The sequence below is a fragment of the Odocoileus virginianus genome, chromosome 22 (genome assembly GCF_023699985.2).
Source record: "Odocoileus virginianus isolate 20LAN1187 ecotype Illinois chromosome 22, Ovbor_1.2, whole genome shotgun sequence".
Lineage (NCBI taxonomy): Eukaryota > Metazoa > Chordata > Mammalia > Artiodactyla > Cervidae > Odocoileus > Odocoileus virginianus.
The window spans coordinates 617,303-642,992 of NC_069695.1; the positions used below are offsets into that span (position 1 = coordinate 617,303).

Genomic DNA, 25,690 nt, shown 5'->3' on the forward strand with positions numbered 1-25,690 from the left:
AGTGAATTCAATATCCCTTCAACGATGCTTGCTCCTAACTTTCCAGTGATGCATCCTTCCACATATACACAAACACACAGGAGTGGAGATACCATGTATGGGGAGAGAGTGGGGACCAGACTTGACTACACAGCTGGTGCATGGACGCAGAGGGGCATGACTTCTAGGATTATTCTTTACATTTTTTTTCTTTTTCTTTACATTTTTACATTCTTCTTTACATTTTTTTTATGCTTTTCTAAAAAGAAATGGGCATTTTGTCATAGAGTATCCCCATAAATAGATCCCACATCTGTCAGTGAAGACAGAAACAGTGTTTGGAGAATGTGTGGGGTTTCAGGAAAGAACCTGAGGGGAGGGGTTAAGTCTTGGAGGGCACCATTTGCCTCTTGAAGCAGACATACATCCTGGGGATATATGACCATGACTAGGGGTCGGACTGGGATCCCGCAGCCAGAGACAACCAGTTACACACCCAGTTATGTGACAGTCGACAGAGTCCTGCCTATTAACATATTTTAAAAGAACAACCTTACTGTTACATGGATAACTAACGGAGGGGAGGAAAATATTTAAGGGTGTTAACCCCACTGTACCTGTTTCTATGACTTTATAGGTTGGGCTAGCATTGTTGACTTGGTTGAGCACCAGTGTGGAGAGGAAGGATGCTGGAGGCAGATGAAGACAGGGGAAGGTGGGTGAGGACTCAGAGGGGCATCTATGGCTCGGATGCCATGGGCGGGGGGAGCGTTTTTATGATGAGAGTATTGGCACAAGTAAGCAGAACAGATTTGAAGCTGCGATCAGAGAATGGTTTTGTTTTTTTTTTTTTTTTTTTTGGTAATGTAACAAGTTGGAGGAGGGAATATACAGATAGATGAAACAAAGTCCCTGGCTTCAAGAACCTGGAGTTGGAGGAGGTCGAATGTGTAGAGTATGAAAAAACGTCAGAAACCTACAACACAGCTAGGATCTGATAAACGTGGTGAGTGAGACGCAAGCAGACTGTCACACAAGTTAAACAGTTGCTTGAGAAGGGAAAGAGGTCTTGGAGCTAATTTGTTTATTTTTTATTAGACAGCTGGGCTCCCCTGGTGGTTCAGTGGTAAAGAATCTGCCTGCCAATACAGGAGGCATGGGTTCAATCCCTGGGTTGGGAAGATCCCCTGAAGAAGGAAATGGTGATCCACTCCAGTATGCTTGGCTGGGAAATCCCGTGGACAGAAGAGCCTGGCAGGGCTACCGTTCATGGGGTCGCAAAAGAGTTGGGTGCAACTAAGCCAACAAGAAGGGATCTTACTTCCAGAGACGTCGAATGATCTGATGGTGATCTACCAGCTTAAACCTACTCTTTCAACTACACTATGTATATAAACACACATGCAGACCTATTTTCTGCTATGTCAAATGTCTTTGAAATGTATTATTTTAAAAGTCATATAGCTGGTCAAGAAAAAGATTACATGAGCTTGTGAGCACAGTGGAAAATAATATATAAAAGAAGTCACATACACTTGTATCCAGTACAAAATGGTTGCGCTGTTGACTAAATATTGACTATAAATCTTCAACCACCCACTATCCACAGGTGCCAATCTGCCTACAGTTACACACAATTTATATAGTATGTATTTGATGCCAAAATACACAGTAAATATCTTGAATTCTTTAAAAATAAAATCGTTAGCCACCTTGAACCACTATAGTCTTCTTAATGTCATTCATTTTCCTAAGTGAGATCAGAAAAACTTAATTTGGAGAAATGGGCTGGGCTCTACAAATAGGCTTGGGTTCCTCACTGAGTTGACAGTGATTATTGGCCAACACAACTTCAAATTTAACAGATAGAATGTTGAGCTGGGATCTGTGGAATGAAACGTGATAATCATGGGGAGCAAAATGTCTGCCTGAGTGCCACAGCTAGTTAGGGGAGAATTTGACGGGCTTTGTGCTGCGTGGTGTGGAAAGCCCAGGAAGAGAGGATGAAGAGGAAATTGGTCTTTCTCTTTTTGGTTTATAGTGAAATTGGAAAGAAAGTGGAACTATTTTAGGGCCATGGCAAGATGGATTGAGAAGTAGACATCTGGAATCAGCTATTTGATGTAGAATTTTTTGTTTTACTATATGCAGATGGAAAACAGAACTGGCTTTGTTATCGATGGTATTTAGGAATTCAGAGCTCTGGGTTGGAGATGAGTGTGGCTCTTGACATCAGAATTCCTGAGGTCCTGTAAACTTGACCCAAACAGTGGTCCTGCTCCAGGAGATGAATTTTCTATTTTGTTTGTGGCAGTATAACACAAACAGTATGTGGGGAACAGTATAACCAGACATTGCATCATTGATCCTCTTATTTGAGAAGAATAAATAGTAGAAAATGCTTCACTATTTTTTTTAAGGGACTGTATTTTATGGCAGTTTTAAGTTTGCAGCAATAAGTCTAGAGCTCTCCTGTATACCCCTGTCCCCACACTGCACACCTTCCCCTCTTATCAGCATTCCCCACCAGAGTGATGAATCTGTTACAATTAACGAGCCCCATGGACACAGCATTGCCCTCCAGTGTTCGCGCCGCTTTACGTTAGGCTTCACTCTTTGCGTTGCTTGCCGCACAGGCGCGTGTATGACGTCTCTACGGTTACCGTATCCAGAGCGGCTGGACTGCGCTGAGAGTCCTCTGTGCTCTGCCTGTCCATCCCTTTCTCCTCCCAGCCCCTGAGAAGCAGTGATCTCTTTACTGTCTCCATAGTTTGGCCTTTTCCAGAGTTCATATATTTGGAAGCATACAATATGTACTCTTTTTATATTGGCTTATATATATATATATGTGCATTTACATTTTATATGCATTTTTTATTTATACCTTTACGTTTCCTTCATGTCTAGTCATGATTTGACAGCTCATTTCTTTTGAACACAGAATAGTATTCCATTGTCTGGACGGAACAACTGTTTAAGCCTTCAGTCACTGAGGGATACTGTGGTTGTTTCTAAGTTTCGCCTATTATGAACAGAGCTATTTTAAAAATCTCTGTGTAGGTTTTTGTGTGGACCTGCATTTTCGACTTCTGGGAGTAAATGCCAAGGAAGGCAACTGCTAGATTGTCTGATAGGAATATACTTAATTTTGCAGAAAGCTAAACCACAGGAGGAAGGCCCAAGAGGAAACTGAGGGTGGAGTGGAGTGGGTGCAGCAAAGAGGAGACTGCACAGAGTAGTGATGGAGGTGGAAAGAGGGACTGATTCAGGAAATGTTTAGGAGGCAGAACAGTTCTGTAATCTTTTTTTCCACTTGACATATTATGGATATCTTTCTATATTTCAAAAATGTAAGTCCACGTAATTAGGTCTTCATAGTAGTTTCTCATATGGATCGATAATGACATATTCAATAACCTCCAACTGATGGACTTTTATTCAATTAATAATGATTCTGCAAAGAATACCCTTTATATATTAATTGTCTGGTTATTCCCTTAATGTATATTTTATATTTGATGCCAGACTAACTCCCAGGAACTTTGTCTCTGCTTATTCTCTCATAGACGCACGAGAATTCTGTTTTCCATCCCCTTGCCAAGCCACTGCATTGCCAGCACTTTTAAATTGAGCTAGCTGAGATAACAAGTAAAGGAGATTTAATATTTTAACTTATATTTTTTGATTACTAACGAGACTGGTTATCTTTCTGCATGTTAACTGGGCCATTTATGTTTATTCTTCAGTGAATTATCTATTTCCTTTGCCCACTTATCTATTGGAATGTTCTTTTCCCAGTTGATTTAACATCACCCTTTTGTAATCCTTTATCATATATATGATGCAAAAATGTTTGCCAGTTTTTTGTCGCCTTGTAATCTTATTGACAGAGTTTCTCGTTTTTTGTTGCTGTTGTTTTTACCATATATATTTTTTCACTTTTAAGTCATTGAGTTTGTCTCTTGTCAGTGTTTTCCTTTATGCTTTTAGTTTTGTTGATATATTCTAAAGGCCTGCTGCACTCCAAGCATGCAAAATTATTTTTCAATACTTTATTTTCTACTATGAATTTATTTAGAGTTTGTTGTGAGGAGTAAGAAAGGGTTACTTATTTATTTTGCAAGTACATAGGCAGTTGTCCCTAGACCTTTTATTGAATAACCACTATGTCCCTCCTTGATTTGAAGTTCTATCTTTTATATTTACAAAATTCTCAAATATATTTGAGTTCAGTTCTGAGCTCTGTAATCTATTTCTGAGCTCTCATCCTGTACCAGATTCGTACTGTTTTATTACTGTAATTTTATAGCACAGTCTTTGTATCTCATAGTGCAATTTTATCTACATTCTTCTTCTTCATTGAATCATCCTAGTTATTTAAAAATATTTGTTCTTTAAAATGGATTTTAGAATTATCTTGCCAAGCTATGCAAAAACTATCCTTATAGTAATTTTGGTAAGGATTAAATTGCATTTATAGATTAACTTCAGTGTTATGGGTCATTGTGCATTTTTTTCAAATAGTGGTTGAAGGAATTTCATTTGGAATCAAGTAAGATTTAGCATTTTGTGACCCATCTTTCAGAAATGTATGAAAAATTCACAAGCTATATAATTCACTAAATCACTGTATAAGAACGTTCTTGGTGACTTATTTTTATAAATACTCACTGAGTTGGGCATATGGTACGTGCTGTTCCCAGTGCCGGGACTGGTGACCAAGCAGGACCCCTCTTCTCACACACTAGAGGGAAGGGACGACGGAGCCTGACTTCTCCCGTGGGGGCTGGTGGGGTTACGAATGGGGAAAACACAGTGGCTTCAGACAGCTCTTTCCAAAAATATTTACTCTGAAAGGAACAAAGGAAACTGGGTGGCTGTTGGTCATGGGAGCAGAGAAGGCTTTTGTTTTGTTTTCGGTATGGGAGACACTAGAGCTTATGTACGTGTTGTAGGATGATCAGCAGAAAAAGAGGAAAAACACAGAAGCGGGAGGAGGCGGCTCAAGTTTCCAACTCCTTGAAGGTGAGAGTGGGTGAAAGGCATTTCACAAGTGGAGTGTCAGCTTTTGATAGAAGGAACAAATTAATAAGAGGAAATTCAGTGAGGTATACCCAGATACAAGTAATTTAGTGTTTATTTCACTACTGTAATTAAAGAGGTGCTTTTGAATGGGCAGTAAATAAATTTATAATACTCTGCCCACTATTCATCAATTCCATAAAAGAATGGAATGCTGTATTTCAGAGTTAAGCTTGGATGTCATAACTTCTTTGAAATTGAATTGTATATAGTATTGAAATAAGTATTTAGAACAATGTCTGGCACCTATCTGACGCTTACATATTTATTGAATAAATATACAGATTAATGAATGAACTACAGTTCTATATTGCTGAACAGAATTTTCATACCGTACAGGTGATGTCATATCTGCTATATATACTTGTACCAATTCTTAGTACTTGGGTATCAGTACGCGTATTTATTTAACCCTTCCGTGGGGTATGTCCAAAAAGCACTGGGCTTGGAAATGGAAGGCTTGGATTCTATCATTTGCTCAGCCACTTTATTTACAGTTACTTAAGCTGGGAGGGGGATGGTTACTTAGTTTCTCTGTGTTTTTACTTTTTCATTGTTATATGAACAATTGGACGAATCAGTGGTTTTCAGTCCTTTGAAACCATTGGGCATTTTCTTCAGATGGAAGACTTTCTGGAGCCCAAAATGTAAAGGACTCATTAGCTGAAAAATGAGTCCTAGACTTTTTGAATCTAGGACTCATTAGCTGAAAATGGGGTGTGAGAGAGGGGACCCTATCCATTCAACAGCAATTTCCTTCATCCTGTTTCCATCCTTCCTACATCTTGCTAGGGCCCCTGAATGGAGCTCTTGGAGTAAAACCTAGAAGCCAAATAAGATTATCTTTAAGGTCTTTAACAACTGCATAACTGATAACATGTGCATTTTTTAAAAAACATAATATCTATTTATTTTTATATATACACATGCATTTATTCCTTTTCAAATTCTTTTCCCATTGAGATTGTTACAGAATATTGAGCAGCGTTCCCTGTACTATATAGTAACTCCTCCTGGTTATCTACTTTGACATGTACATTTTGTTGTGATTTTAATAATGTTGTGAAGTGAGGAATACATAGTATTTATTATTATGTTTTTCACAAATGAGAAAGCTGAGTTCAGATTTTAAAATTTGCCATAATCTCATGGCTAATAAACAGAGGAACAGGATTAGAGCGCTCGTCTTCCCTCCTTTGGGCAGCCCTTTTGTCCCTGTGAAGTGATTTCCTCTAACTGGCTTTATGTGGATTTAATGGGAGTCTCTGGTTAAAGTATCTGAACGGATTTCTGCCAGAAACTATTACTGCATACTTATATTACAGTTCACATACTCACACATGTCATAAAACCACTTAAATATGCTTTTCTAAATGTTATTCTATACCTGAGCTACCTATGTTATAGAACCTTTAATCAAATTGATAAGAAATAATGAGCTGTGGGAAACCAGTATAATTTCTCAAGAGAAGCATCTAAAATGCAAATCAAATGAGTTGACCGAACACTTAAATCTGTTTAATTTTGAAATCAGTTTCATATTTGAAATAGTATTAACATTGGTGCAGATGACACATACAGATGTATTTAGTGTGAAACATTAAAATAAGAAATCAACCCAAATGTATAACGCAGAATTAAACCTTAAGCAAGATGGCACGCTGGGTTGGGCTGGGTGACAGTTGGGGTGGCCACGTCAAGTAAGGGCTGTGACCCCAGTTCCCTGCCGCGCCCCTCGCGTGTCGTGGACTTTCAGGACTGAGTCTTGCATGCCGCCTTCTCCCTTGGAATGTTTTTCCCATCAGATGCAAATGTTACTCATCCTTCAAGTCCTGTTTCAGAAGCTGCTTCCCCTGTGAAGTTCCCTCAACCTTGTGGCTCCTTTCCTTCTTAGGCAGAATCAATCTCTTCTCTCGGAGGCTCCGTCAAAGTTTGTACTGTGAGGATGCTACTCTTTATATAGTTGCATACCTAGTCTGAAAACTCTCTGCCCTCCTTGCCAGATTTTAATTTCCCCAAGAACAGAGAATATTAAACACTTTAAAGTTTTTCCCCTTTATTATATCAATAAAAGTAAAATATACTTCTTGAGAGAAAATTTGGAAAAGTTACCAAAAGTTAAAATGAAAAAGAATCAGTTCATCAGTCCATTGCCCTAATACGTATTATCAGTGTTTAGAATCTGAAATAATTGATTCCAGTGTTCCCCCTCCCATGGACATATAAATGTAGAATTTAGTTGGGTAGGCATTTTAGATGCTGGAAGGTGATACAAGACTATACGTCCATTTCTGTATCGTCTGATAGTGTCCAGTACAGCCGCTGGCACATACATATTTATGTCTGTGTCTACACATATGTATATTATTCTAGGGAAATTTAGAATAAAGAGGGGATTTGCTCAAAGTATGGACAAGCTTGCCTAGAAAATATTGCATAAAGTTACTCGACTCTGGAAATCTCATCAAGAACTTTAGCAGAGTTTACTGCATTCCAACCTCTTTGTCAAGTGAGAATTGGGGCCGGGAAGCAGGGCTCAGTGACGGGTCCATCGTTTCACAGGAGAAAGGGCAGCTTGCGCTTTGAGCACAGGCTCAGGCTTCCCACTCCTTTGTTCCCCACTTCCTTTGGCAGGACCGGCAGTTTGTGCTGCGGTTGAGAAATTCAGACCGGGACAGCAGCAGAGGGGTGCTTGCCGTGGGGCCACGCAGATGGGCTTGCCTTTGTTTACTCTAGGGAACGAATTCTACCATGTGACAGGAGCGGTTTTATGTGCGAGAGCGGAATAGACGCAAGGAGGAAAACAGGGCGCTGATAGGGGAGCTCTTTATGGACAAAAACAGAGCCAGTCTTGAAAGTTTTACTTGTAGGATATCATTATTTGAGATTACTTTGTCTTTTATAATCTTTTTTGACTGTAATACTTATATGAGTTTCCAGTTGGGACTTTGGACAATGCAGAAACATTTGAAGATGTAGATCAAGAACAATCATATACCTATCACACATTGATAACTAGTATCAATATTTTGATGTATTTGCATTCAATCATTTTCTATTAATGTATAAATAAGTGATTAGGATTGTATTATATATATATATATATATATATATATATAAAACTATGCTAGCCTTTTTTCTAAAAGGCTTTTCTTTTTTTTTATAAATTTTAAAATTTAGATTTAGCTATTCCCAGCAATCCCACTTCTGGGCATACACACCAAGGAAACCAGATCTGAAAGAGACATGTGCACCCCATTGTTCATCGCAGCACTGTTTATAATAGCCAGGACATGGAAGCAACCTAGATGCCCATCAGCAGACGAATGGATGAGGAAGCTGTGGTACATATACACCATGGAATATGACTCAGCCATTAAAAATAATTCATTTGAATCAGTTCTAATGAGATGGATGAAACTGGAGCCCATTATATTTTGATAGAAATCATTTTTAAGCTGTGTGAATATTCAAACATTTTAGAAGCTAGCTTAATTTCTGTCATAAGGATGAACTAAAATTAATATAATCATTACTACTCTTGTTCAATAGTTAGTCTGGTCCCAATTTTTTCAAAGTTAGATGTAATGTTTCAAAGGATAGCTTTTTATATGCTGCTCTTGTGTCCGACTCTGTGTGACCCCACGGACTGCAGCCTGCCAGGCTCCTCTGCCCATGAATTTCTGAGGCAGGAACACTGAAGCAGTTGCCATTCCCTTCTCCAGGGGATCTTCCTGGTCCAGGGATCACACCCGCGTCTCCTGCGTCGGGTTGCCATTCCCTTCTCCAGGGGATCTTCCCGGTCCAGGGATCATACCCGCGTCTCCTGTGTCGGCAGACGGATTCTCTACCACTGCACCACCTGGGAAGCCCCAGCTTTTTATATAAATTGTTCAAATTTCTAATTATTTCCTTAGGGTAAATATATAATGTTTTGAACAATGTTTTGAATTATTTGGACAAAGGTTTTGAAATGTCTTAGAGTCTGTATTTATTGTAAATTTCTGTCTAGAGAAGTTGAGACATTTGCCCTCTACAAGTAATTATTCCAGTGTAGCCTTAAAAAATTATATTTGAAAAGTTTGCTATTTTGAGCATTAAATTTTGTAAATAAATTTAAATGTACGGGTGTCTCACTTTCAAAAATTACACTCTTTCAAGTGCTAGTAAGGCTGATAATTTTTCTACATATATATCTATTTATCTTATGTTTTCTGAATAAATCATTAATGTCTTTCATGTGCAATCAATGTTCTTGAGTATTGAATTCTTGTTTGCCATTAATGTTATTAATTGTTGGTTTAGAGCAAATAGAGTTTATCAGATTAAGACTGTTGCTTTATAATCTTTTTAAACGAAGAGTATAAGTATTATACTATGATAAATTAAAGCCCAGGTTTGGAAATAAGGTGTTAGACAAATTCTTCAATGTCTCTAAGCCTTGATTTTTTAAGTTGAATTCTGTGTTAATATCTTCGGGATGGGGCTGATGAGATGGTTAAAAGAAACTATGATTCTAGCAGAGGGCCTGGAACATAGGAGGTGCTCAATCAATATTTACCATTTTTAGGAAAAGGTAGAAATTTTGTGAAATTTCTTTTTAGTATCTATTGAACAGACCATATTGGATTTATCTCATCTACTAATAGATTCTTATATTGATGAGATAAAGTACTTGATTGCAGTAGGACATTGTTTTTACATGTTCTAAAATTTGATTTGCTTCTCGTTATTTTTTCAAGAGTAAATATTGATGTGGAGTTTTTAATCATCCTTCAGCTGGAAGCTACCAATAAACAGTGGGTTATTATTTGGAGTTAAGCCCTCAGTGCTAAGAGAATCCTGTAAGAAAGCAACTATCTTATTGATTTATCTATCAGATATTTCTTCAGCGCTCACAACCGCAGGTGAAGGTTCATGCCAGGCAATCTTTTTAACCACAGAGCCTCAGCAGCCCTTCTGTTTAGTCTAAGAGTCGTGGGCAGTGATTAAGTGAGAGAAGGCGCTGCACTCAGAGGGCACGGAAGTCTCCTTGGCACAGGCCGGCATCCCTTTCCACCTTCAGAAGACTGGTCACAAAGACTGAAATACTGAAGACTGTGTTAACTTATTGTCACAATTAGGCTGGATTAGGACCAGTCTTATTTTCTTATTTTCTTTCTCCTGACGAGGCACAATGAAAAAGTTATGATGATGATAAATGGCTTCCATCTCTTCTTTTAGACTGAAAATTGAGCACAACATTTTCTGAGTGATTTACTATTTAAAACAGTCTAAACAGAGATACCTATGAGCCTGAGGCACTATACTGACAAAACTTTAGTAAGCAGTTTTTACTCTTTCTTTATAAAAATTCAAGAATCACTGTCTGCCTCTTTCAATGAAAGGAACAGGAATGAGTAGATTTGTTTCGTGGTTTCTTTTCAGAAAAGAGAAGAAATTACATCTGTGATGGATTTCTGTGCAAGGTAGGGGAGGCTTATTCCAAGAGAGGTCTGGTAGTCCCACAGACTGCAAGGCTGGGTCTTTATATCCCTGAAAGACATCTAAGTGAGTCCAAGTCTGCCCCAAATTGGAATTTCCAGTTAGGCTGAGCTGTTCCATGGCCATGCACAGAACTTTCAGATGACCCTGTCTCTCTCCCTATCTCTGTTTTCAATTCTGAAGGCATAGGGGAAAAAAGGCTTCTTTTAATATACTGAAAACAACATTCACTTCAAAATTCTAAATCTAAAGGTACTATCTCATTTTTCTGCTACTCTCAGTGGAATTGCAGATAACATAAATATTTCAGATACCCACATTTTCCTACTGTGTCTATTTAAGAATGTAACATTTTTGATTGCATGAATTCTCAAGGGTATTGCCACTTGTTTTTAAAAACAGAGGGTACAGGAGTAGTATTTGATGGTTCAGTCTTTCAAATAAGCACTGTTGATGGCATCAAGTAATAATGATAACAGTGAATATTCCTGTGGTCACTTGTTATCGGTCTGGCACTGTTGTTAAGTACCCTAGAGCAGTAAGTTAGTTACTTCTGCATTTACTTACATGCAGCCCTCTGGCATAGGCACAAAGATTATCTCCATTTCACAGAGAGGTGATAAACTTGAGTTCATAAGCTAGTTCACAGTAGAGCTGGGGTTCAAACCGATGCAACAGAGCCCAGAGTCTGTGCTCTTCACCACCGTAGAGCGTTTCTGTGCCGCTCATGGTGCTTCCCTCCGGGGTTGTGACGTTCCTTCGCCCTGCTGTTGCACATTTTAAGTTCTTGCATCTGTATGTTAAGGCATTTTCTCAAGCTTCCTTGCTGTCATCTACTAATTCTTTGCATTTTCACTCTGCCTGCCTTTCTCTTCATCAGATTTGGGCTTGAGAATTTGGAATGAAAAATGCTTATTAGAATTGTTCATTGCCACTGAATAAGAATCTAGAATGCTTGTTTATGTATGTGTATCTGTGAATTAAAAAAAAAAAAAACCTCTAAAATAGCCTTGGTTCTGGATAAGGAAGAAAATCCAATGTTTGTAAGTGCTTAGTAGTAAGAACAACAGTTGCAGTTGTTTGTTGAGTATCTGCTGTCAGTCTGCACTAAGTATTAACCTCTGTTACCTCATTTCAAACCCCCACCAGCTCCTAAAGTGGGAACTACATTCCTCATCTTCAGAGTCAGGAAGTGGGGCTTGGTTGGTAAGCCTTGAGGATCTAAGCTCATCACTCACATCTATCTCCTGACTTCTCAGGGTTGATTATATCAGCTAGGATGCTGTGGATAGCAACTAATAAGATTATCTGACTACAAGTGTCATAAGAAACAGGAGGTATCTTCCCTTACCACAGAAAGATTTCTAGAAGAAGGTGACTCCAAGATTTTTTGCACGACTTAACAAAGTTAGTTTCTCAATCAGCCTCTCGTCAGAATCTTCATAGTCGCAAGATGACTGCCACAGCTCCAGCTATTGCTTCTTTCCATAATAACATACAAAGAAGGGTAGAGAGATTAGAGATGTCCCCCTTAATACCTCTCTATTATTAGAGATCTTTTCCAGAGGCTTCCAGTAGACTTCTCTAAAAGTTCTGTTGACCAGAATTATTCCTGCCCTAAGCTGGTCCATGGAAAAAGTAGTAGTATTACTACTTAGTCCAGTGACTGACTTCATCCAATCATGGTTTGTCTCTTAGGACTGAAGAAGTGGCTCACTTCCCCGAGCACACTGCTGTTCCATCGTTAAGCAAAGTCGAGGTTCTATTGCCGAGGAGGAAGGTGGTAATAGCCACTGGATAGGTCGGCAGAGAGTCTGATACTCTGGGCATGCGGCTCAACAAGAGAAGTCGACCTTTGCAGGGGACTCGTCCTTACACACCACCTCCTTGCTCTTCCAAGGGACCTAGAAGCATCCTTTTTCTTTGGACCACATAACACGTGGCTCTGATTTCTGAAAGCGCCCCAGCCAGTACTGCTGCCGAGCGGAGTGCCCCGAGGACAAAGCCAGCACATGGAGCAGGGCGCGGCTGTGAGAGCAGTGAGGAACCGTGGAAGGCAGTTAACTGCTGGATCAGACTGTCCCTGAAGCCAGTTAATCTCAGCGTGTCCACTTAGAAAAGAAAAGCCATTCTCTGTCTTTGCTTAACCCATTTTAGACTGGATGTTCTGTTTTGCTTAAGCCATTTTAGACTGGATGTTCTGTTACTTGCAATATGAAGAATTTTTACAGTAAAAGGGTTGGGGATTTGGGAATGAGGCTGCCCACTCCTTTCCATCCTAATGAAGAGGCCAAACCTCATTTTTAGCTAAATAGAGTTAAACATGATTGGTGAATTTCTGATTTTTTTTTTAGCTTTGTGGCAAGGAAATTTTATTTACTCCAGGCAACTAGAGTGACATCTCTCTATTTGATGAAGGCAACGAGGACAAGCTGACAGTATTGCCCTGGAGACACGTGACTTTGAAGTTCTGTAGGAAAAATAAATAAACAGACTCTCTTCAAAACCTTCTATATCTAGTGGATAGAGCAGTACTGTTTTTCATTTTCTTCCCTGCCCAAATAATTCTTCCAGACCGCACTCAAAGGAAGGTGCCCCATCAGAGATTAAATGAGGCATTCACGGCACATACTTTCAAACCCATGATCTGTTTTTATTGGACCTAAAAAATAATGCCTTACTTGTGAACACAAATGTCAGTGAGTCTCATAACCTCTAATTTCATCTCCAAGCAGTTTTGTCCTCTTCGAATGACTGGCAACTTGATGATATTTTATTTTCATCTTATTTTGAAGAGTGATTTAGTTTGAAATAACAAACAGGTAAGCAAAAACTGCTTTAAGCCAGATTCTTCAAAGTGAGCAATGCCCCTGTCCTCAGGGACTGCCAGATTTATGTCCTTAGATGAACAATAATTACATTAATAACTTTAAGGGCTAATTAGCATTTTATAGTAAACACATTGTTCATCACACTAAGGGGAGGGACGGCTGTATCCTTTCTGCAGAATAATTGTTTTTCACAATCAGAACCCATTTATCTTACTTCAGCAATATGTGCCCCTAACTGACCAAGAAACACTTCAGTGCTGACCTATTTCTTGTTAATTCTTACAACAGAAATTACATAAATCCAAACAGTGAAAAATGAATTAACTTTTAGTTTCTACTTGTGTGAACCAAAAAAAAAAAAAAAAGCAGCTAAGAATATCTTGTCATCTCTTCTTTAAGTTTTAAGTTTTCCAAGGCTTCTCTACTTTAAGTTTTCCAAGGCTTTTCCCACTTAATTTTCTGTGGTATTTCCTATGTACATAAAGTTTGAGATCACACTTCCTTCCTCAGTCACCATGCAGCTCAGCCAATTGCCATGGTTACTTCTTTATTGCATCAGGTCCTGGAAATACACTTTGATTTCACTTTAGATTTTGCAAGCTCAAAACTAACTGTGGATAAATCTAAGAAGACTTTTCATCAGGGTACTGACCCTCCTCTCCAGAAGTCCCCTTAAGGGGATGTTCCTGCCTGCAGCCACTTTCAATACTTCCCTTACCCAGAGTTGCAGCAACTTCAAATCGACAGTCTTGTCAGGACGAATGATCTAAAATAAACACCCACTTGTCTGCCTACATTACTGATCCTGACAAGGATGTTTTGCTTGTAACAACTGTAAGCCGATAGTCCTTGGAAGTTCTTTGCTCATTGCCTTGGTCCAGCAGCAGATGGAGAGCATATACAAAACCTAAAGTCTGATTGCAACTGGTTCATGACATTAAAATGAAACTGAAATTTAAATGAAATCATCAAAAGTAAACCTACCTGCTTTCTCTATCTCGGCAACCTTCTTACTAGTAGCAGTTATCTCTTTTAAGCAAAACACTTGATCACTCACATTAGAACATCCCCCAAAAGAACCATTTTATGTACAAAGACTGGATGATGGAGATGATTATAAATCTCAAGGCCACAGTTTTGCAGGCTAGGTTTCCCCTCTCATGTTTTCTTAGCTACTTAATGAACACCAAAACTTTGATATCTTTGGGATTCATACTATCTTATAGTACCAAAATCTATTAGCCAATAATAGACATTCTGTCTCTTTGGTCCTAAAAAATATCTTGTAGATTTTTAAAAATTAATTTATTTTTTATTGAAGGATAATTGCTTTACAGAATTTTCTGTTTTCTGTCAAACCTCAACATGATTCAGCCATAGGTATACATGTGTAGTTTTTCCCTTACTCTTATTAAGCTATATTATACTATGAGCCTAAAGAATAGAAAGAGAAAGGTTGCTAACTTTGTTTATTCTATGTCTTAAGACCAAGGAAACCAATGCAATACTATGAAGGGATTTTTCTATTAATGCTTTAAGATTTGGTGCCCTCAATAAAGTCATTAAAATTTCGATATTGCAGTTTCCCTAAGAGCCTGAACAATTTTTTTTAAGGGGCATAATGATGCTTCTAGGCTGCTGAAATTATATGTGCCTCATATAAATTAAGTAGAAATTGCTTGGTTATTAGGCTTATCTGATCAATTAAAATAGCCAATTGGAATAAAAGAAATCCACTCTTGTGCCATAATTATCCAAACTGATTGTCTGTGTTACAGTCTGTGTCATTATCATTTTTATACATCATTTCAAGAGATACAGACAGCCTAAAAGCTCTCAAATTAGATTTTCATAAGGGAGAAAAACCTAACTGTGGATGTTACTCTTGAATTTTTATTTTATATCGTATTTATCTAGGTGTTTCAGAAAGTCTTTTATGAGAAGACTACTGAAAAGGAGAGAAAAAGGCCACTATCCAAATTTATCACAAGATTGTCTGTAATTGCTATGTGTTCTCTCAGACTGGCCGTTTGAGGTATATATTCTATTCCCAGTAAGTAGCCCTGAGTGTCTCACATTAACTGTGCTTGGAGTGTGGTTGTTTCCTGAAAATATATTCCAAGTCACACCTACGCTGATGTGCCAAATGCCAGTCCTTTAGAAATTAAAAAAAAAAAGAAAGAGAAGCAAAACTGTTTTCCTCACTGTCTATCTGGTAGTTTTGCCATATTTGATCTAATTCAGAGCTTTTACTAAAAAGAATAAAGATAGTCATCAGCAGTGCTGGTTAATTTTATGTGCTAACTTAAAAGGGTGCCCATAGACGGGTTAGCCGTTATCCTGGGTGGATCTGTGGGGATGTGTCTGGATGAACCAACATTTGAATCAGTGGCCTGAATAAAGTAGACTGCCCTCCCCAGTGTGCATTGGCAGCCACTATTTTGAAGGCCTGAACAGAACAAAAGGCTGAGTGAGAGGGAATTCATGCTCTCTGCCTTCGAGCTTCGACATTGGTCTTTGAGCTGGGACATTGGTCTTCGCCTGCCTATATATATATGTACACACACACACACACACACACACACACATCTTATTTGTTTTGTTTCTCTGGAGAACCCTAATACATCAGCTAACCAAAGTCAACATAATTTTGACAGTGAAGCTATGTCATAATTCTCCTGTGTTAAGTTTTAATTTTGAATACTTATAATAGTATTTAGTCTGATCCTGGTAGAATGAACCTGTAGTGAGCAATCCTCCATTTAGCATTTTAGTCATTCCTGAGATGAACAGAGCTCTACTGACTTGAGAATCGACAATAAAGGCAAGGGCATCAGTGGAATACATGACTAGACTCCCCACAGACATGTCCTGTTTGGCAAAGGTACAGATTTCTCCTTCCCTGGCAGACCTTTCCTTAAAGGGATACCTCACATTTCAAAAAATGTGAACTAAATAAACGATTATTTGTTGGAACTTAAACTCAATATAATCCAAAAGATAGTAAGTGGTCTAATATGTGCAGGTCTCTGGGATGAAGAGTAACATAGAGCCAAAACACAACTTCTTCCCTCAAGGAAGGAATTTTGAGTCATAGTGTAAAAACAGATAAAGAGGGGTAGGGGGAAGGGAATTAAGAGGTACAGACTACTAGGTGTAAACTAAACAGGATGCAAGGCTATAAGGCGCAGTGCAGGGAATATAGCTGATAGTTTACAATAACTGTAAGTGGAGGATGATATATAGTAGCAGCGCAGCAGTGTGAGCCGCTCCGTCGTGTCCAACTCTTTGAGAGCGCGTGGCCTGGAATCCTCCAGGCTCTTCCGTCCTTGCAATTCTCCAGGCAAGAATACTGGAGTGGGTTGCCATGCCCTTCTCCAGTATAATCTACAAGAAGATCAAATCACTATGCTGTCCACCTGAACCTAACATAAGGACGGAAGTCAACTATACTTCAATTAAACAAAAGCACAGACAAACGGCATTTCCAGGGAAGCCATAATGAAGTGCTCAAATAAGCACCTGCTGATTACTCCCAGCACTGTTTCCCCTGTTGCCTTGTACTAGGGTTCATCCGGGTACGTGCCGCCCCGGTACCATGTTTCCCAGACTCCTTTGCCTTGTACCAGGGTTCATCCGGGTACGTGACCGCCCGGGTACCACGTTTCCCAGACTCCTTTGACTTGTACCAGAGTTCATCCGGGTACGTGACCGCCCAGGTACCACGTTTCCCAGACTCCTTTGCAACTAGATGTGGTCCTGAGACTCAGTTCTCTTCAGTAAAATGTAAATCAAAGACCAAGTGTGACTTCTGCAAGTATTGCCTAGAGTGAAGCTGCTGGTTGTAGATTTCCTTTTCCTACTTGGCCGATGAGAACTGTAGACTGGTTAAATGATGTGGAGGTGAACTCAACCTTGTGTATGTGCTAAGGGCTCCAGGTTGCAAAGAACGAGTATATCTCTGAATGACCTCGCAGAGCAGACCTGCTGCACTTTATAATTATTATAAAAGAGAAATAAACTTCTATTCTGTGTTTTTATTGTTGTTGTATCAGCTTAGTCTTTATCCAGAGCAGCTAATACAACTAACAGTCCTTTTTAATGGTACACTAGCAGAATCTCTAAGTTTATGCCATTGTTGTCTCTGATGCCTCTTCGCTATAAATAAGCAGCTCCGTGCACACACACACCTATTCCTAACCATTATCTTTCTGACTGGATGTTAGAAGGATGTTACATCCTGAAATAACTCACATGTAATTTAAAGAAACATGTGACTAAGTTAAAGTTAAACCTCCAAAGAGATATGAGGTGGTGGTGTTTTTTGTTTTTTTTTTTGCCACAGAGAAACTGTCAGCAGAATAACTTTTCTTACCTGTAAAGTTCAAAGCTTTTAGCATTATTTTCTCTTCTTCTTCTTTGTCTCTGTCTCCCTCTTCGTTTCTGCCTCTGCCTTTCTCTCTCTCTCTCTCAAACACACACACACACACACAGTATGTATTTTAATAGTAAAGGATTAATTAGAACCGCTAATAACAAATCCAATAAGAGACAACTCTTCTTAAGGGAAAGATCACATTAGAAATCTTCAGTTTTCAAGAGAATCAACACCTAAGAAGCTATCCATTTGTGTTTCATATTTAATACTAGAAAAGTATCTCTTAGATAATACAAAAAAACTACTGGCAGTTTTAAGAAAGGGACTTTCTGAGGGAAAAAATAATAGATGACAATATTTTACATTCAAATGTAAACTAAAACTCATGAAAGTGTATATGTAAAAATTCATCATGGCTATATAACCTTGATTCTTTTTCTTTAGAAAGGGACTGGTTGGTTTATAAAGATGCTGCCTTTAGAGAGTTGAGTAGGGCTGTCTTGTATTAACATCTTTTATACATTTGATAGTAAAATCAGGATAAGCAACAAACTGCTATGTATAGATCTACGCGTTCATTTGACGTGTGGACAGGATCTGCTGGAACAGACTCGGAAGCGAGTCGATCTCACGCCTCATGACTGGCCTACATTCCTGGGGGCCCTGCTCCATTTCAGGGATGGAGGGCACAGGCCAACGTGCTATTCTGCAGCTTCTTTTAAAGATACTTGCAAGTCAGAGCTGCAGCCCAGAGCTTCATCAAGGACATTCTAAAATGGGTGACATATGGTATTCAGGTCAACAAATAGAATATGTTTATAAGAACTATATGACTTCTTATTATCAAATGACTCATATTTTCAGCAGATACTGTTCTTAAGTCAATAGGTAACTCCTTTTTACTTCCTTTGGGTCTGATTTGAGGCCAGACTGCTTCCCCATTGAAAAAAGGGACTATAGAGTTAGAGAAAGTATTCATTGGCTTATGATCAATTTATATATATAAATACTTATGGGCTTCCCAGGTGGCATCAGTGGTAAAGAACCTGTCTGCCAATGCAGGAGACATAACAGACATGGGTTTGGTCCTTGAGTTGGGAAGATCCCCTGGAGGACAGCATGGCCACCTTGCTATTTTTGCCCGGAGAATCCCATGGGCAGGGTCCATAGGGTCCATAGGGTCAGTCCATAGAGTCACAAATAGTCGGATGCAACTTAGACACATGCATGCACATAAATATTTGTTAGTAAATTAAACAATATTTATTCCACACTAGGGGTTCAGTCATTCTCAACTAACTAATGTTTCTGTGTTAGTAGCTCAGTGATGTCCAACTCTTTGTGATCTCATGGACTGTAGCCTGCCAGGCTCCTCTGTCCATGGGATTCTCCAGGCAAGAATACTGGGTGGGTAGCCAGTCCATTCACCCTGGGGTCTTCCTGACCCAGGGATCAAACCCAGGTCTCCCAAATTGCAGGCAGATTCTTTACTGCTTTTTTATAAGGGGACCATATAAAAAGAACCTCTTGAAGTATTGCTGTGTTTGCTCAGTTGTGTATGACTCCTTGGGATCCCCTGGACTGTAGCCCGCCAGGCTCCTCTGTCCATGGAATTTTCTAGGCAAGAATACTGGAGTGAGCTGCATTTCCTACCCCAGGGGAGTGTAGCTGTGTTCCAATAAAACTGTATTTATGGACACTGAAATTTGGGTTTCATACAATTTTTAATGTCTGAGAATATAACTCAATTTTTTCTACCCCAAATACAAAAATCAATTTAAAAATGCAAAAATCAATTTTAGGCATATGACAACAAGCAGTGGGCCTCAGATCTAAATCAGAGGAACCTGTTGGGAGGACCCATTTCCATTGGGGAAATTTTAGGAGACATTTTTGGTCTTCTAGTGAAGTCTTCCCTGAACATTTACATATTGAAATACATTCTATTATAAAATATTTTCCTTTTTACTAATAAGGGATTATCAAATTAGAAATGAATTGAACATTTTAATGGATCAGAGGACACAGACAATGTTTTAGCATGGATATTGTGTACAGCTAAGTAAAACAAAATCTAGGACTTTGAAATTATGGGGAAAGGAGAGCTAGGAAGGACAAGTGAAAATTAATAGTATAATGCTCATTATTTCAAATTTTAAAACAAATGAAACTTCTTTGTTAACTATATGTAGTGTGCACTATTTACACTCACACACACATTTACACATGCACAAATATCTAGGGGGTGAAAAGCACAAGGACTCTTGCAGGTTTGTTCCTGACTCTGACCTCCAACTCGTGTTTTCTGCAGAGATAGTTCCTCAACTGGCAATTTTATTTCTACGGGGATTTTTAAGTACACGACCTTCAAGCATCAGGAGGGAATGACTGCAACTGAAATATTGTTCTTGAAGTCAGTGCATTTCTGAATAAGCCAGCTGTTTACAGGTGGTATTTCTCTGCTGAAATCATCTATTAGACATGCTGACTTGTAGCAGCGTGTATTCCTATCCTGTAATGAAAGGAGGGAGACCATTTGGAAAACGTAAGGCCAATAATCTTATTTGTCACAAGGTTAGCTGTAGGTTACATAAAAAGTCCTTGCTTTCTAGCTCCTAATGAGCTCTTTCCATTTGTCCATTTATTAGTCTTTCCTGAAACTAAGCCCTCTGGGCAGCTGTCAGTCATTATTGTGTAACAACACACGGGGCGTGGGGATTTTTGGATAGAAAACACCTCATTTTTCTTTTTAGTTCTATTAAAAAGAATGTTTTTTCTCCTTACACGCAAGGAAATGTATATTTTATATCCATGCATATACATGGATTACAACATCTGTGTGACCTCATTTCCTTGAGTCTAGGCTCGGTTCAGTAAATGCCATGCTCCAATAGTATGGATGGCAAGCCCGAAGAAGGTTGTAGTGAGTCACTATACAACACCTATAACAAGACAGAAACCAGTTCATTATCACCAGTTAATCTTTTTCCAGTAGGAAACAAAAACCCAAGACAAGCCAGCCAGCACTAATGAAGAAATACTGGCCCGCTGCGCTGCCTCTTCAGTTACGATGGCAGGCACGCTGGCTAAGAGAAGGGCGCAGACACAGCAGGTCAACTGCAGGTGACTAATTCCCATTTTCCCCCCAAACCTAGAAAATACAAACTCCAGGGAAGCTCTTTTTGATGAATACTTCTTGTTCTTAACATTCATTCTTAGTCCAGAAGATCTGATATGAAATTATAGTCCTATCAACAAAGCATCATATTCAGAAGGGCCCTTTTGTTCTTCAGTAGGTTTTTTTCGCCCGTCAATAATTACTGCTGGAGCTACGTGTCTTGTCTAATACTTTTCTAATTGGAGAAGATGCCACTGTTATTTTAAAAGAATGTCCTGATGATGGTTTTCAAGTTAAAAACTGATCTGTCATTGAATAGTTGTACTTCTTAAAGAAGACACTTTTGATGGTGATGAACTATTGGAGCAGATAATACTGTGAATAAAAAATTGATACGGTGATCATATAAAATCAATTATAAAAACTGTCCCATACTCAGAGGGTATTAGACTTAACTGGACCTCAAGGATAGATGTGTTCACTTTAAAACAACCTAAATTACTAAATCAATAACACTCCAAATGCCTTGTGGAGAAAGACATGCCAGGAAGCAAGCATCCCATCAATCTTAGGGCACCCTTAGAGAAGAAGCACCATACTCAAGATGAGAAACTTGGCGTTTTATTTCTCTAGCACGAAGGACTTAATGTATCGAAACAACCGAACAAGCATGTTGCTAAGTTTTAACTGTCCTGATGAGAGCAGAAATTCTTTGTTGTTGTTCAGTCGCTCAGTTGTATCTGACTCTTTGCGACCCCGTGGACTGCAGCATGCCAGGCTTCCCTATCTTTCACTGTCTCCCAGAGTTTGCTCAAACTCATGTCCATTGAGTCTGGTGATGCCATCCAACCATCTCATCCTCTATCGCCCCCTTCTCCTCCTGCTCTCAGTCTTTCCCAGCATCAGGATCTTTTACAAGGAGTCGGCTCTTCTCCTCAGGTGGCCAAAGTATTGGAGCTTCAGCTTCAGCACCAGTCCTTCCAATGAATATTCAGGACTGATTTCCTTTCGGATTGACTTGTTTGATCTCCTTGCAGCCCAAGGGACTCTCAAGAGTCTTCTCCAGCACCACAGTTGGTAAGAAATTCTTAGTTGAACAAATTCACAATTAAGAGACAATTCTTGGAAATGAAAATTTAAACGTAGGACATAGATCCATTTTAAAATATATTACCTAAAACTACTAGACTTAGCTTATAACCACTAACATCTAAGCTGTATATTTGAAAGAGAATACTTAATTTGACTATATATTATGCAAAGAGTCATGTACTCACATCAGAAGTTTATTCTATAACTAAAGAGATTAGAAATCCGTAGAGTGTATTTTCTTCTGGTTCAGGGAAGCAGCATGGAGTTGAGCAGGAGCTTTGCAGTCAGCAAATCTGCGTTCAGATTCTAGTTCTGTCCCTGCAGGTTATTGGAACTTAGAGAAATCTTACAACTCCTTTGAGCCTCAGTCTCCTTATTTTTAAATGTGGAATTTAGATGCTACCTACTCCTGTAGCACCACTATTTGAAATACGTGTATGATCTCACGCATGGTAGGCCGCCACAAGAAGTGGTGCTGTTCACTTTCTCCTCTTGCTTCTTTGTTGTATTCAACCCACAAATTATAGTTTCTATAGAACATTTTCAGGTCCTAAGAACTATCTGTATTTTAGAACTTGTTTTCAGTAAAGTTACTACTTATTATAAGTTAGGCTTATAAATTATTAAATGTGAAGGGCAGCTTTTCTACAGAGCAAATAGAATGTGAAAACATACAGAATTCCCAGCTAATCTGGAACTTGTTTGTCTCCTGGGAAAGAACTAGTCCCTGTTTTACTTTTTCAGGCTGGCTTTGTGTGAAGTCCGTGTCTTGGTTATAAATTTTGCTTCCTTGTTGACATTTAAAAAATGTTTGCCTTCTTCCCCACAAGAAGGTTTTTGGAAGTTTATTAAATAGTGTACTTATACTTTAAATGTAATTGGTTACTAATGTGTTATTAAGAGATGTGATATGTAATATTAGCCTAATAATTTTTTTAACATCATCTGGTTTTTAGATGTGATGGTATTAATCCAACAGAATAGTTGTCTAGGACTTTTTCTATATCCACACATATTTAAAATTTGTTTAAAAAATACTATATATTGCATCTGTCTTTATAATTTCTAGGATTACTTATTTAACCCTAAAAATGTATGTTGGCTCTACTTATAGTTGCTAGTTGCTTCACCCCTTACTGAAATAGCAGTTCTATTAGTCACCATTTATCAGTTATCTAAAATATCTGAGGTATCAACATATAGAAAATAGATCAGATTTCCTAACAAACACCTGTCATTAAATAAGAAAGAGAAAGTGAGTGTGATCAATAGACTAATTCGCCACTGACCCTCCCCAGCCAAAGATGTCCACAAGCTTATCCCCGGAATATGTTATGTTAATAGCAAAGGAGGAGTTAAGGAAGTGGATGCAGTTAGGGTGATTAACCCACTGGCCTTAGAATAAGCCTGCCATCCTGGATTATCCTGCTTTGTGGACAGACTCCTTACCGTCTGGGCCGCCGGAGAAAGACCAAAAGGGCAGCTCTGCTAGCACCTTTATCTGGGTGCCTGAGACCCACTTAGACGTCTGAACTGCAGGCCTGTGAGATGATAAATGTGTGCTCTTTGAAGCTGCTAAGGAGTGACTGGTTCCAGCAGCCACAGAAACCTCATACAGCAGGTAGGTGTAGCTCCTTGTGCGTGTAACACCCGATGCCCGTGGGCTCCGCTCGGCCTCCCTGCCTTCTGGTTTCGCCTCTCTGGGTTCACAGCTCTGGGGCACTTGCTCGTTCTTTCCGGTCTGCTGTTCGAGAGTGGGTGAGACGCTGTTAAAGGCACTCATCAGGCCTCTTCTCACCTTCTCACGGACTGCAGAATCCTCTAGGATGTTCCCTTGCTCTGTATGACAGGAAACATTTTAAAAAATGCGCACCTTTTCTACAAAGGCTAGAGAAGCCCTTTATACTAAGACACACAATAGACCCATTTTCCTATTCCTCTCTTCTTCTCTGAGATCACTTCACAATCCTGGAGGCACCACCACGTCACGCCACAGATGGCCCCTAGTATACAAAGGATTAGGGACTGATGTTACCTTTTTGAACCCTAATATATTCATCCTGTTTACTCAAAAGCGTCTTTAGTAATTTCACAGTTTTTTCACAGTAATTTAGCATTGTGTAAAGTAACAGTTACTAGATAATCTCTAGGTAAAATACAACCATGCAACAGGAGATTTCTTTTTTTTTGCACTTTTTCTGCTTTGTTATGTGTGTGTGTGTATGTATGTGTGTGTGTGTGTGTAGCATTACAAATTTCTAAATAGTATTCAGATTTTTCTAGACAAAGCTTTATAACAAAAGCTTTATAATTAAGGTATGCCTAAATCAGAGATGCTAACTACTCATTATAGACTAATTTCACATTAAAAATTAAGAACTACAACTCCCATTATTGTTGTAACCTACAGCAGTTGCTATTTTTTTAAAAAATTTTTTGGGCCACATCATGCAGCTTATGGGATCTTAGTTCTCCAACCAGTGATCGAACCTAGGCCCCCAGCAGTGACATTTGCTATTCTTTAAAAAATATCAAATATTTGTTATTAAAAAGCACAAGAATTTATAGGCATGTCTAGTTCTTTCACATATATCTTAGAGAAATAATGTATGCCACATTCATATGTCAAACATTAATTTAAAATGTTCTTAATGACATAGCTGTTATAAAGTCCAGGGAAACGGAACATGGTCAAAAGTAGGCCATAAAGGAAGCAGAAGCCCTTTGCTTCTGGCTTTGGAAACATGCTCAGGGTTTGAAGTGCTTACCACCAGTACCAGGCACACTAATGATGTTGGTTCAGCTTCCTTGCTTCACACCACGTGGCAGGATGGGAGTTTGTTTTTCTCTGGCGTCTGACATTTACACAAGAAATGAGTAATATCTTGGACAGGAAAATTCAGGAGGTTAGTTTTAGAACCAAGTGAAGTTTGATAATTTAGTATTACAGATTCATGGATACAGGTCGCACAATCATTTGTATTTATGAACGACCATCATGTTGATCAAATTAGACCATCTGCATGAAAGCTGTCAGAGGTTTAAAATGTGCAGTGTTCTGAGCAGTGTTGTTTTCCTAAAAGTTATAAATGTGAAGGTAAAACTCCAATATCTCTACCAAAAAGTTTTTACCTAAGGAGTTTAAAATACTTTATAAATATTAAACACATAAATCCTCCAAGGTCAATTCCATTTTGTAAGGAGTCGAAGATTCGTTGGCAGGGAGGGAGGCTGGAGAGGGGATCAGAATGGCGGGGACACAGGTTTACCTGTGGTCGATTCATGTTGATGTATAGCAGAAACCAAGATATTGTAAAGTAATTTTCCTCCAATTAAAAGAAATTAATTTTAAAAAGATTCATGATATTAAAGGTTGAAGTATGACTTTGACTACGTACGTAGCTTACAGGTTTATAGAATCCATGAGTTCTAAGAAAACATTGACACTAAGAGACTTGATTTCCAGGAATCTGTAAACTAGACTATAACTACAAGAGGGTTTAGGTTTGGAAAATGTGACCTCCCAGCTATGTAATCAATAACCTCCTTTCTCTGATGCATGTTTGAGAATCAAGAAAAAAAAAGCTTAAAAAAGAGGTGGAGGTGTGTGATTCTGAGTTGCCAGGAGAGAGTTTACAAACTTCTTTCATTAAGGCTCATGTTTTTACTCACTGGACCCTTTTTACTCCTGGGATTTATCACTGGAAATCTACCCGTGTGCCACAG

The 25,690-nt window shown here is 38.8% G+C and overlaps 1 protein-coding gene and 1 long non-coding RNA gene across 4 annotated transcripts in view; one reads left to right on the plus strand and one right to left on the minus strand.

Moving 5' to 3' along the window:
- The window catches only part of CDH20 (cadherin 20), a 206,696-nt gene that overhangs the window by 142,124 nt on the left and 38,882 nt on the right, over positions 1-25,690 (minus strand). The gene's annotated exons all lie outside the window — the stretch shown is intronic.
- LOC139030341 (uncharacterized) lies at positions 4,505-13,056 on the plus strand. Its single transcript, XR_011482620.1, has 2 exons — positions 4,505-5,004; positions 12,244-13,056. It is a non-coding gene; the product is annotated as an uncharacterized lncRNA (long non-coding RNA).